Source organism: Mercenaria mercenaria, chromosome 1 (genome assembly GCF_021730395.1).
Source record: "Mercenaria mercenaria strain notata chromosome 1, MADL_Memer_1, whole genome shotgun sequence".
NCBI lineage: Eukaryota > Metazoa > Mollusca > Bivalvia > Venerida > Veneridae > Mercenaria > Mercenaria mercenaria.
In genome coordinates, this window is record NC_069361.1 from 105,557,370 (window position 1) to 105,569,755 (window position 12,386).

A 12,386-nucleotide genomic window follows, 5' to 3' on the forward strand; every position below is an offset into this window, starting at 1 on the left:
CTGCCTTTTTTATCAGTTTCCGTATTTAAATGTCTAACCATGCGAAGATGTGAAACGGTTATAAGTATAATCTAAACAAAAACAAAAACGGTGGCAGCCGTATGTTTTTACTAATGATCTGAATTCACACAAAGGTCCTTAATAGATATTGATAAGATGACCGAGAAAAGATGTTGATCGCTCGAGATAATATGTTGATCGCTGAAGATAATATGTTGATCGCTCAAGATAATATGTTGATCGCTCGAGATAAGATGTTGATCGCTCAAGATAAGATGTCGTGCGCACGAGATAAGATGTTGATCGCTCAAGATATTATGTTGATCGCTCAAGATAAGATGTTGATCGCTCAAGATAATATGTTGATCGCTCGAAATAAGATGTTGATCGCTCAAGATAAGATGTCGTGCGCACGAGATAAGATGTTGATCGCTCAAGATAAGACGTTGATCGCTCAAGATAACATGTTGATCGCTCGAAATAAGATGTTGATCGCTCAAGATAAGATGTCGTGCGCACGAGATAAGATGTTGATCGCTCAAAATAATTTAATCCTAAAAAAAATAATTGCATGTCCTAAACATACCACCGTACTATAATGCATAATGCTGAAATACATTCGTTGCTTTCTTGCTTGCATTTTTAGATGTTTATGCTCACTTGCTACAACTTACATGTGTTGACAGAGATATTGTCATGTTAACAGGGATATTGGCATATTAATGCCGAGTACCTTTAAGTTAATTGTTTCTTTCGCTGGTAAATATAACATTATACACTCACTGAACAGTGTGTTATTACATGACACTAGAAATAAGCCGTGCCATGGGAAAACCAACATAGTGGGTTTGCGACCAGCATGGATCCAGACCAGCCTGCGCATCCGCGCAGTCTGGTCAGGCTCCATGCTGTTCGCTTTTAAAGCCTATTGGAATTGGAGAAACTGTTAGCGAACAGCATGGATCCTGACCAGACTGCGCGGATGCGCAGGCTGGTCTGGATCCATGCTGGTCGCAAACCCACTATGTTAGTTTTCCCATGGCACGGCTCAAATAAGTTTTCAGTCTTATTTTCAAATTTTTGACTGATTGGTCAATTTGCTTAATATTGACCGTTCATATAGCACAAACTATGGACCGGCGATTTATGTGAGGAGTCATATATTAGAATAGTTTTACTATGCAATACAACTGACAAGATTCATGAGCATAGCATCATATACAATTCATAATCTAAAACTGGTATGACAAGATGACAAAAAGTACAAATTGGATATACAAGTTTCACTGCCTAAATAAATTGTATAACGGGAGAGACAGCATGTATTGGATCAAGTAGTGTTTGAAATAATTGTTTTAACATAAGTTAGTGTTGATATACATTAATATCATACAAAAGTAGAAAGTTCAAATTAAGACAACAGCTATATGTATATCACAAGTGTACGTCTACATACCTTTAGACCCTACTTGTATTTTTTCTTACTTCAAAATCTTGGTATATATAAATGGAAAAATTACGTACATCATTAATATTATCACTTTCAGTGTGTACATACCACGTGGTTTGTAACGTCATTTTCGGGTATTACGGCAAGAAAATTTATAAACATATCCGTCGATTCAGAACTTAAAAGCATCGTAAGTACTTCATTTTTTCACCGATTTTAATAATTCTATAAGCATAAGACAAAGTTTTCCTGAAATTCTAAGCAGTTTTTGCAAAGGTCGATTCCAACCCTGAAATTCGGCAGATTCTCGGAGGGTAATACGGCAAGAAAAACCCGTATTTTACAAGATAATGCAGGATTGCTTTTCTTTACATTGTTGTGCCTTACACCGCTGTTGATTTCGGTTCCAAGAAGGCCTGCGGACCACTTTACTTGACATAAAATGGTAGGTTCCTCTGTGAAAACCTATGTCTTCGGAAAATGCTAATACGGCAAGAATGATATGACGGCAAGCAGATTCATGACTATGCCTTTTGTTCCTTTACGAACAGTTTCACGAATTATTGAGTTTGAGACTCGTTTCCTCATGTATAATACCAGTTTGCAGATTTCTTTAGCTTCTCTTTAGATAAATTTCGGTATGATATGATATGAAAGAACGGCTTTTTTCAATGCTTCTTAAAGATCGTTTAGTAGATCTATTTTTTTTTCTGTTTCATTACTTGTTATCTAATTAGAGCTTCCAAGAGAAGTTTCCTAATTTCAACTTTATTTATAGTCACAAGAGGTATCTTATAAATGCGTCCCTATGTGTCTATACTGTTGCATCCGCGAATGCTAACAACCATCTTAAAAGAGTCAAACTGCTAAAAAGCCTACAAAAAGTGTTTAAAATTCAATCATTTAAATAGTGATAGCTGGGCCTCTGAACAATGCCTATCTATAATAGTAATTGATAATGTATCGAAACTGCATTTCGAAATAAGTCTGAGATTTCGAGATTATTGTTACACACAGAAATTGAAATTTTCTATCAAGTTACTTATTTTAATAAAATTAACGCATTACACATTAAATTATGACAGTATAAGCAGACAGTTACAAATTTTAGAAATTTATGAAACATTTTGAAATGTAAAACATAACAGTAAAATTTAAGTAAAATTGAACAATTCATTTTATCAGACCCAAGAAAGCAACAAATGCAAAATCTACAAAAGGTCACCAAGCCAGCTTTGTAGTTTCCATACACGCAAGTAACGCAACGACATATTATACACATAGAAACTTAGTAAGTGCAAAGGATTTCCATCTCGACTCTGCATTTGTCGTATCGTCCATTAATCACAGTTTAATCATTGTAAACCATATAATTATTAATAACAAAAATATGCATGTGTACCTCTAGTATGTCATACTAGAGTGTAAAATGCAGATGCACCTTCAAAAAAAATAAAAACAATATACAAAACGTAATGTGTTAAAATATTTTCTTAAATATTTGGACACTTTCAACGCGTAAACCAACGATTCCTTATATCTCATAAAGACCACACCGAACGTGAGAGAAAAAAAATATTGCCTGACCTTTGAATAAAGCGTTAGTAATTAGCCAAAGAGCACATATCATTGCGATATTGATCTGCTCCTGAGGCATAAATGTTGGTAAATAAAACATAGTTGTCACAGACGGAATCAAGGGTCGGTTAACATCTTCCTAATACAGGTCATGTCATGAAACAGTTGTTTACTAAGTTATGACCCTAGTTATTGTAAGGATCGCAGAATCATTACTGAAGATAACTTGGGCTTAACATAAAACGTAAGAATTATATATCCAGTCATATAATGATTAATCCAGAAAGTGCTAAAACTTTATGTCCTAAAAAGGGGGCATAAAAGTAAAAGTATGAAAAGAAAAGAAAAGAAGGTTTATTCTGTTCGGTAAACGTAACATTATAAATTTGAATTTTCTTAAGATTTTGCATAATCTAATATCAAAATTGTACCGTATTACATGCATTCTTTAGACCCCTATACGTAAGTTGTCATAGTATCAAATTATTTTTGACAAACGATAAATATCTTTTAGAACAAAATTACAATCGTTCAAAAAATCGTTTCAGAATCATGTTCGTAAAATAGAATGTAAAACTGTGCCTGTGCAATCACTTTACTTGCCAAAAATATTAGCAAAACGTATTTTCAAGTTGTGTTAAACAGACAAACTTTAATAGATAATCTTGAGACGGCCATGACAGTCCTTTATCGCTCTCATAGTATAGCAAAGCCCCCATTTTTCCTATGGACTGCAAGTGCATGAAAACGTAACAATAATTTTGAAAACAGACCACTGAATTATTCTTTTTAATAAATCTCAGGCATACGGAAAAATGTTTTGTCAAAACTTCAAAAATGAAATAGGGCTTTACTGTTTATAAACGGTTCCCTCTAGTTTAGCATACCATGCACTATGTATGTATGCCCTATTTACTAACCTGCCGACAGAAGTAAGTCTCAACTGCTGTTAGGGACAATAGGAGTATTCATGACTCTGCTTGCCGTCATATCATTCTTGTCGTATTAGCATTTTCCGAAGACATAGGTTTTCACAGCGAAACCTACCATTTCATTTTCAGTCAAGTGATTCGCTGACCTTCTTGGAACCGAAATAAACAGCGGTGAAAGGCACAACAATGTAAAGGAAAGCAATCCTGCATTATTTTGTAAAACACGGGTTTTTCTTGCCGTATTACCCTCCGAGAATTTGCCGAATTTCAGGGTTGAAACCGACCTTTGCAAAAACGGCTTAGAATTTCAGGAAAACTTTGTCTTATGTTTATAGCCCACTATCTTGGCTTGAGCCTCGTAAAAGAATTATTAAAATCGGTGAAAAAATAAAGTACTTACGGTGCTTTTAAGTTCTGAATCGACGGATTTGTTTATAAATTTTCTTGCCGTAATACCCGAAAATGACGTCACAAACCACGTGGTATGTAACTGTAAAACTGTAAAAACTTTAAAAATGCTAGGATGGCGCCAGAAATAATTTCTGATATTCTGTTTTCGTAGGCTTAAGAAATCCTGGCATTCCATAACGAAATGATATTCGTCCTCAAGTGTACATTTACGGTCATCATAAGGGATACTTTCTGGTTTTCTCCTTCTGCCTGTTTCCACTGCAAGCTATGAGAGGCTAATCTTAATCTAGACAGTGCAAACCGAATTTTTTTTATAGTTACAATATCCAGATATTTGTTAAATTTGAAGTCAAATATATTTCTATAAAATATAGCTCTACTCGATTCAATTAAACTTAATTCTTAATTCTTGTACGTATATGTCCTCAATACGCTGTTTCAACTGACCCAGGAAGATGTTGACATCCCCTACCCCCTGCGAAAGCCAGACATCATATTTACCTAACCTTGATAATATATGTTTAACCTGTGAAACCAAGTTTATTTTCTCTGGATTTAACTCGACATAACTGTATAAACAATTATAGACCTGTTTAATATAAATTTATTTATCCTCATTAGAGTTACAGATTTTCAACTAGTATTTTATAATGTTTAAATTTCTGCCAGTTTGAAGATTCATTCTACCTGTATCTCCATAAATGAAGGACTTCTGAGTTGTGACTTTAACTAAAGCATAACTAAGTATTGGTAGTACGGGTTTGTCAAATAGATCAAGAGTATGCTTAGGTTGTAGGTCTGTAAATTTGTATAAGTATTTATTCATTTTAAAAATGGCTTTTAGTGCTTGGGCTACTAGCATCGTGTCTGTGTCATTAAATGAGCCGTATGAGCTAAATGACACTCCTAAATACTTAAATTTACTAACAATTTCCAATTCTTTATTTTTGTAAATCGATCTTATATTTCTATTAAGTCTATCCCCTATTCTAAAAACCATGATTTTTGTTTTCTTTGCATTCACTGTCAACTTCCATTTATCACAATACTCAGCTAAGACATCTAAAGACTTTTGTAACACTTCCGCGCTTTTCGAAAATAAAACGATATCATCTGTGTATAGACGTAAACAAATCTTTGTAGTTCCGGTGTCAATGCCTTCAATGCCTTTTAATAAATATACCTCCTTCTATATTAATATGTGAGTTTACTGCCTGATTCATGACTCTATTCATGAACATGTGTAGGTAAAAAAAAAACTGACAGTGTGCAAAACAACAGAATACAAGCTTGATAGTTATAAAAAAAGTATCAACAGAAATTCTTTATAGTAAATTTTTGTCTTTACATTTTTGCATTAATTAACGCATGATCAGTTCATCCTTGGATAAAATCACAGATCGGACAAAAAAATCATGTTGATGTCAAAACTCTAAACGGAAATTGCACACCACCTCCCGCTTCTCTCATTTCCGAATGTTGTTAATAACTATAGTCAACGTTAATGTGTACAGCCAACAATTAGCCGAAACTTTTGTTGTCGTGGTTTCCATGGTAACTCATCAGGGATGCTGTGAACATATACGCTTGCTATTAGGTACCCCAGGTATAATTGAATGGATTCACAATGTTGTTTCATTTCAAGACAATGTGTTTACTGAATGGTAATTGTGAACGAAAACATCACACTGGCATGGGTGGTCTTTTTGACTTGCTTTCGTGTTTATCGCGTTTCCGTAATCGGTCGAAAATTCTTCGAGATCACGTGATTTTAAAATTAATTTAAACAAATATGGCGGACGCTGAACCGCAAAAAAAAGCACGCATTAGAAATACAAGGGAGGTTAAATGAATTGAATAAAGATTCAAACTAGCACATTTCATGGAAATTTCATGCAATAATACAGTTACACATGATCTCCTCCTGCCAGCTTAATGCCATATATAAACACTGCATGGTCGTCACACTGGTGTGGACAAGGTTTACATTGTCTAATAATTAACAAAGACTCGCTGTACAGTACTTTACGAAGACATGGCCTTCATGAATGATTAGCTGTATGTTGTTGATCTTTCACGCTATATTTTGCATCTATTTATAGATTATAGCCACGTTCTGGAGCATTCTTCCGAACAAAATCCGAAGATGCGCAACGGGTCCGTAAGCAATCGGAAAACATACTTTCGGTTTGAAATAGGCAATACATATATATATATATATATATATATATATATATATATATATATATATATATATATATATATATATATATATATATCTTTTTGTTTTTGGTTATTCTTGAACAAATCCATGACTATTTGGTCAGATCCGATGCAGTGGTTAATATTTTCAGTAAATATGAAGTCACAGCCACAAACTGGTTTTCATATAATACTCGTTCGGCGTTAGTAGTGGAACTTTAATATTCACTATACTTATATCTTCCAGAATGTGCTGTTTATATAAATCTGAGATTGAATATAAATGATCGTAAAGTCCGCGTTAAAATCTGTTTGTAAAGGATTTTTTTTTATTCTAAGTAAAGATATTCTATACATAGCTTTATGCGATTTTACTTAAGAAATAGTAAATATGTTCCTATATTTTATCAGTTAATAAAATATGGGCAGGAGTTCGGATGCGTAATAATTAAATCACGAGTGCGTAGCACGAGTGATTTAATTTTCGCATTCGAACGACTGCCCATATTTATTACCTGATAGAATTATTGGAACATATTTATTATTTCGATTCTAACCACGCAAATTCTTCGCATTTTACAGCACTACATTTTAGCTCGATATGTCATTCGGCTGGCCTTATGCTTTTATTAAAAACTCCTCACGAATGGAAAGTGTTGCATAAAACGGAATTTCCGATATTCAGTAAATTTTAATTAAAGTATTAAGTAGTTATTGCTGTGAAAAAGCTATTTTCAATAACATCTAAGCTAGGTTTATAATTTTCTATTTCGGTATTTCTTTCGGATAATTAAGATTTTAACTGTACATTTCAAAAGTCAGACAAAACTTGTCAACTGTATAGTAGCTTCAGGGTGTAAAACATCCCTGATTTAATTACTAAGTTTACGCAAGTGAAATAATGTGTCTGCTGTTTTCTGTATAATAATAATCCTTTATAAACTCAGTATACTCTGTGATCAGGGGAGAGGTGCCCAGATGCGGGCTAAGGGACTTGTTCCCGCTCTCATGAGCTGAAACTTAATAAGCAATGATAAAAGCTAGGCTGAAGTACAGTTATAACTAAGAAATTGTGTTTAAAGAATTGTAAACAGAATTGTTTTAAAAGCCTAACTGAACCTTGATAATACCTGTGAAATTAGACTGAACATTTGTAACTAACTGTGCATTGCTCTTTTTAAGAAAATAAATGTTAGAACTGTCGTAATGTGTTGTGTTTCAAGACAAGCTTTAGGTACAACGTGCTACGTTACATAAGGTCGAATAAGAAATCAGAAGTAAATACTTCATTCAAAGTTTATATATGCAGTTTCTAAAATAGTACACGTCACTACATGATGGCACTGAAACATACACGCCAGAACATTGCGGCAAATAAACACGTAAACACTTGAGTCTGGAAGATTGGAATATGAATTATAATTTATTTACTGTCAAAGTAGAAATTCTAGTTGACATTTGTGGTGCCTACAATACAGAAATTGCAAACTACGCACACGACCAGATATAGATGCACCGATGTTGAAGTTGAAACTTACCGGGATGAAACATTTTCTTACGGAAAAAATATTAACAAATATATTCATCAGTTAGAAATTGTTTGTTTCCGAAAATTTGATGTACTTTTTGTTACTACTAGATCTACTTAGCACTGAAAAAGTCGAGTATTTAGTCGGCATATAACGGAAGCAGAGTAGAGTCTCACAGTCATGTTACAATCGTAAGGTGGAATGGAACAGCTGTATTTTATCGTAGATTCATGTATAGGCGATTTCGCTATATGTTTATATAGCAACTGGTGCGGATCGTGTTAGAATTTCATATATTGCACGCACTGGGAAATATATTGATACTTGTTTTATTTTATTTATACCTAGGTAAAGATTATTGAAAACTAAGTAACTTTTAAGAAATGCAACTCTGAAAAAAATACAATCCTCGATGTTTCTCAATCTAAATTTGATAATTGCTATAATACAGAATGTTTCGATAACAAATACGTTAAACACACGCATATCATAGTTGTTTATGCGGTCTCTTTGATTGTATTGTTACAGTTATACAATGTAAACTCAAATCAGACTGCGTCCTATCTAAAGTACAAGTAAAATCACACAAATGCATTTGCATCCCGCCTGAAGCATGTCATGTTTTTTTTATTTCACTGAAACTGTAACATAAAGTTCCGAGTTTATCTAATTAAAATAGCAAGTAAGATATCACATTTTGATTTGTCTCGACAGGAAAGCTTGGAAAAGTGATATTTATTACATTGTATTTCTATAAAATATCCTCAGGGAGAATCCTAAGTGAAATTTACCATCCGACGGTTTTGTGTTTTAAAAAGATATACAAAAAAAAATTTAAGCGACTACTTAGTAAGTTCCGACTTCAAATTGAACACTGAAACATACATCACGCAGAAATGTAGCAGGAAACGATGTTCCCACTGTCTACGAATCAACTCTGGATCCTCATTTAGCAGTACAGTCACAGGAGAAACATTTTCTTTACGATATGATGCAAACTGTCAATCTAAAGATGTTGTATACTTAATAACGTGTAAAAGATGCAATATGCAACAGGTTTCACGGCGTATGAATAGCCATAAATTTGACATATCTAATTTTACAGATCCTGCATATTCCACGTTGGTTGCTGGTCATTTTAATCAAGATGACCATAGTACTGATGACTTCACATTTATGCCTATTGATGTGGTAAATAATCAAATTAACCGGTTATGCAAGGAAACATTATGGATTCATAAGTTAAAAACACTCAATCCTGATGGACTTAATTCAAAAACATTGTTTAATGTGTAATGAATTTTACATGTATATGTGTTTGTTTAGTACTATTGCGTTTTTTCCTATTTATGTTTTTTTAAATATACTGCTATAGGAAATCCTGTATTCTTATATACGTAACGTACTAAACTTGCTATCTGTTATTCACATTAATTTATGTAATATTTAAAAAAAAAAAACAGTATACGTTTTTCCGCCATTCAACGTAACGTTTACTTCATGACGTCACGTCCGTTGTTTTATTATGTATTTATCCTGATGAAGGCGTAAGCGCCGAAACGTTGATAAAAGATAAATATTCACGTGTTGTTGTTGTATTTTACCATCGTAAAAAGATATACAAGCATATATGTGCAGAAAAGTTTCATCAAATGTCAGAAAACTATTTAAGAACTAATTAAAGATATGAACACAATTTCGAATTTAAACTGACAGTTCATTTATACGTGCATTATTTACTAAATGATAAATATGAATTTTAAATAATAATAGTAACAGTAGTAGTAGTAGTAATAGTAGTAGTAAAAAATAGTCCACAGACTAAACTATTCCAGCCTTAAAAATAGCATCAGCTCTTCTGCAGCATGGAGGTATCATTTGCGGCTAAGTTCCTTGGTGAAATGGTATTTCAGAGCTTATTATTATGATAATAATAATAATAATAACTTTATTTTAAGAAGGTGACATATTAAGAGTACATAGTATACATTCAACTTATTTCCAATATGGCCTTCTACATAAATGTTAAAACACAGTATCTACAACAATAAGAGTATCACTAGCACAATTTTAACGACAAACACACTTTAAAAACAAACTCGATTTGAAATGATTTTACCAGGAGAATAAATCAGTGTAATTCATTTTGCATACATGTACATTCATCCATCAATATCATAAAGTTTAAAAGCTACCTTAAACGACATAAAATGCATGATAAATGATGAAGATTTGAGAAAAAAAAATGAATAAATAAAATAAATAAAAATCTCAGTATTAGTAACGTTGTTCTTGTAATAAATAATCCTTAATTTTTCGTTTAAAGAGAATTCCTATATTTTTTTTCCTTTCATAGATTTTTTTTAAATTCACATATATGATAGGAAAATTTGTGCTGAAAACAATGAACAAATAAAAACAATAGGTCACCAGGCTTGTTTTTGTGAAAAATTGTTTTGAACACACCCACTGTTGCTGAAACTGCCAGCGATTTTTCAACATTTTCATAATTTTCTGCTTTTTTATAAATACCAACCAAAATATACATCCAGGCAGCACAATACGGATTTTTCTTTTTACAGATTTTATTATATACTTATTTGATATCATAGTCATATTTGTAATACTCTATCCTTACAATAATGGGTAAAAATGGAAAAAAAATGTTGTTTCATATTTACTTTTGTGAACTTTTTTCAATGAAAAATACCCATAGTGAAGAATATTTTTTTTAAATTTTGAAAAAACTCTTTCATAGATTTTCTTCTTTTTCTTCTTGTGTATAGATAATTGTATTGTAAGCATAAAAATGGCTAAAAATGTATGGGTCACCAGGCTAAATTTTATGTTAAGACCGCTAGAATACAACACCTGTTCGGACGGAAATGGCGCGAACCTGGCCAAATTGATTACATGTATGTCTGCTAAAAGTTAAAAAAAAGTTTTAAAAATTCTTAATTCTTTCTATAATTGAATTCTAAATAATCTGTAAGGTGATATTGTCTTATCAGTACTAAGTCAATTATCTTACATTATATGAACAACACTGTCTTTGTACTAAAATGCGATGTGAAAACACAACCACAAAATAGCAGGATACCTGTCAGGCATGATACTTGTCAATACAACATAAACCAGTATCAACATTTGATTACTGATATAACTTATCAAAAATGTTATTTCATTCAAAATTCCTCATATTTAAGATTGTTTGTAACATGTTTCAACGAATGTTGACTTCAATTCAGTTTTCCATAGAAAGTGTCGGCAAAAGTACGAAATTCTTTTTAAAAGTGCAACCTTTGCGTTAAGTTTATTCACAACATTGCGAACTTGTGCATGCCACGTGATATTATTATCTATACAGATTCCAAGAATATTTTATTTTATCATAGTAAGTTACAAATTAAAATGGGAAGATTCGATTTTGCTTAACCTGGTCGTGTGCATAAAACTATTGCAGAAATATGTTGTGTGTTATGGTTATTCAACACATTTTCTCGTTCTGAAAGCGTCAATCGTATTTTGCCCTTTCTTTTCACAATAATCAGTATAAACTGTTAAGTGTTAACGTCACCATAAAACATAGTCAGCCGCGTATTTTCTGCACGCTGAAACTCGCATTCATTTTGGGACAACGCTGCTTTTTCATATTTTCTGGTCCTTCGGGAGCATTGATTTCAACTCATTTAGAGTTGAAGATTGAATACTGCTTAAGCCGGTGCTAGGGGGCGTGGGCAGTGTTGCATTTTCCATTACTGCTCATGAACAGACTCAATCAAACCGAGTCTGCAATTTTCACTGTTTGCCTTGTTCTCGATGCTTCCGGGGGATCTACCTTTCAGATTTTATTCACATGGCATTTAATCTCACAAAATCTTTCGAAGAGGCATTTGATCTTGTTTAATGTGAGTTTCATTTCCAATCGGCTTGGATTAATGGACACAAAGAAATAGAAACAATAAAAATACTAATTGGACAAAATAACAGTTTTCAAGTCTTATCATATAAGGCGTAGTATTTGATAGATGTAAATATGCTAGACCGCTATGTTCATTGTTACTAAGTTTTCTTTGTGTTCAGTAGTGAGCAAACTACATGTAATAAAGTAGTGCCGTGTGAATATTTGAATGTTGCTTCTAATCGATATCAAAACTATAACGGCAACACCCAAAATATTGTATTTCATTCAACATAAAAAGAAATTGTTGGCGTTTTTTATTTTTTGTTATCACTTCCGTGTAACTTTCATTATAATAACTAAATAAAAATTAAGTTTGAAAA

The 12,386-nt window shown here is 32.7% G+C and overlaps 1 protein-coding gene across 2 annotated transcripts in view; it reads right to left on the reverse strand.

Annotated features, from left to right (window-relative positions):
* The window catches only part of LOC123527646 (synaptotagmin-11-like), a 106,999-nt gene that overhangs the window by 67,479 nt on the left and 27,134 nt on the right, over nucleotides 1-12,386 (reverse strand). The window lies entirely within an intron of this gene.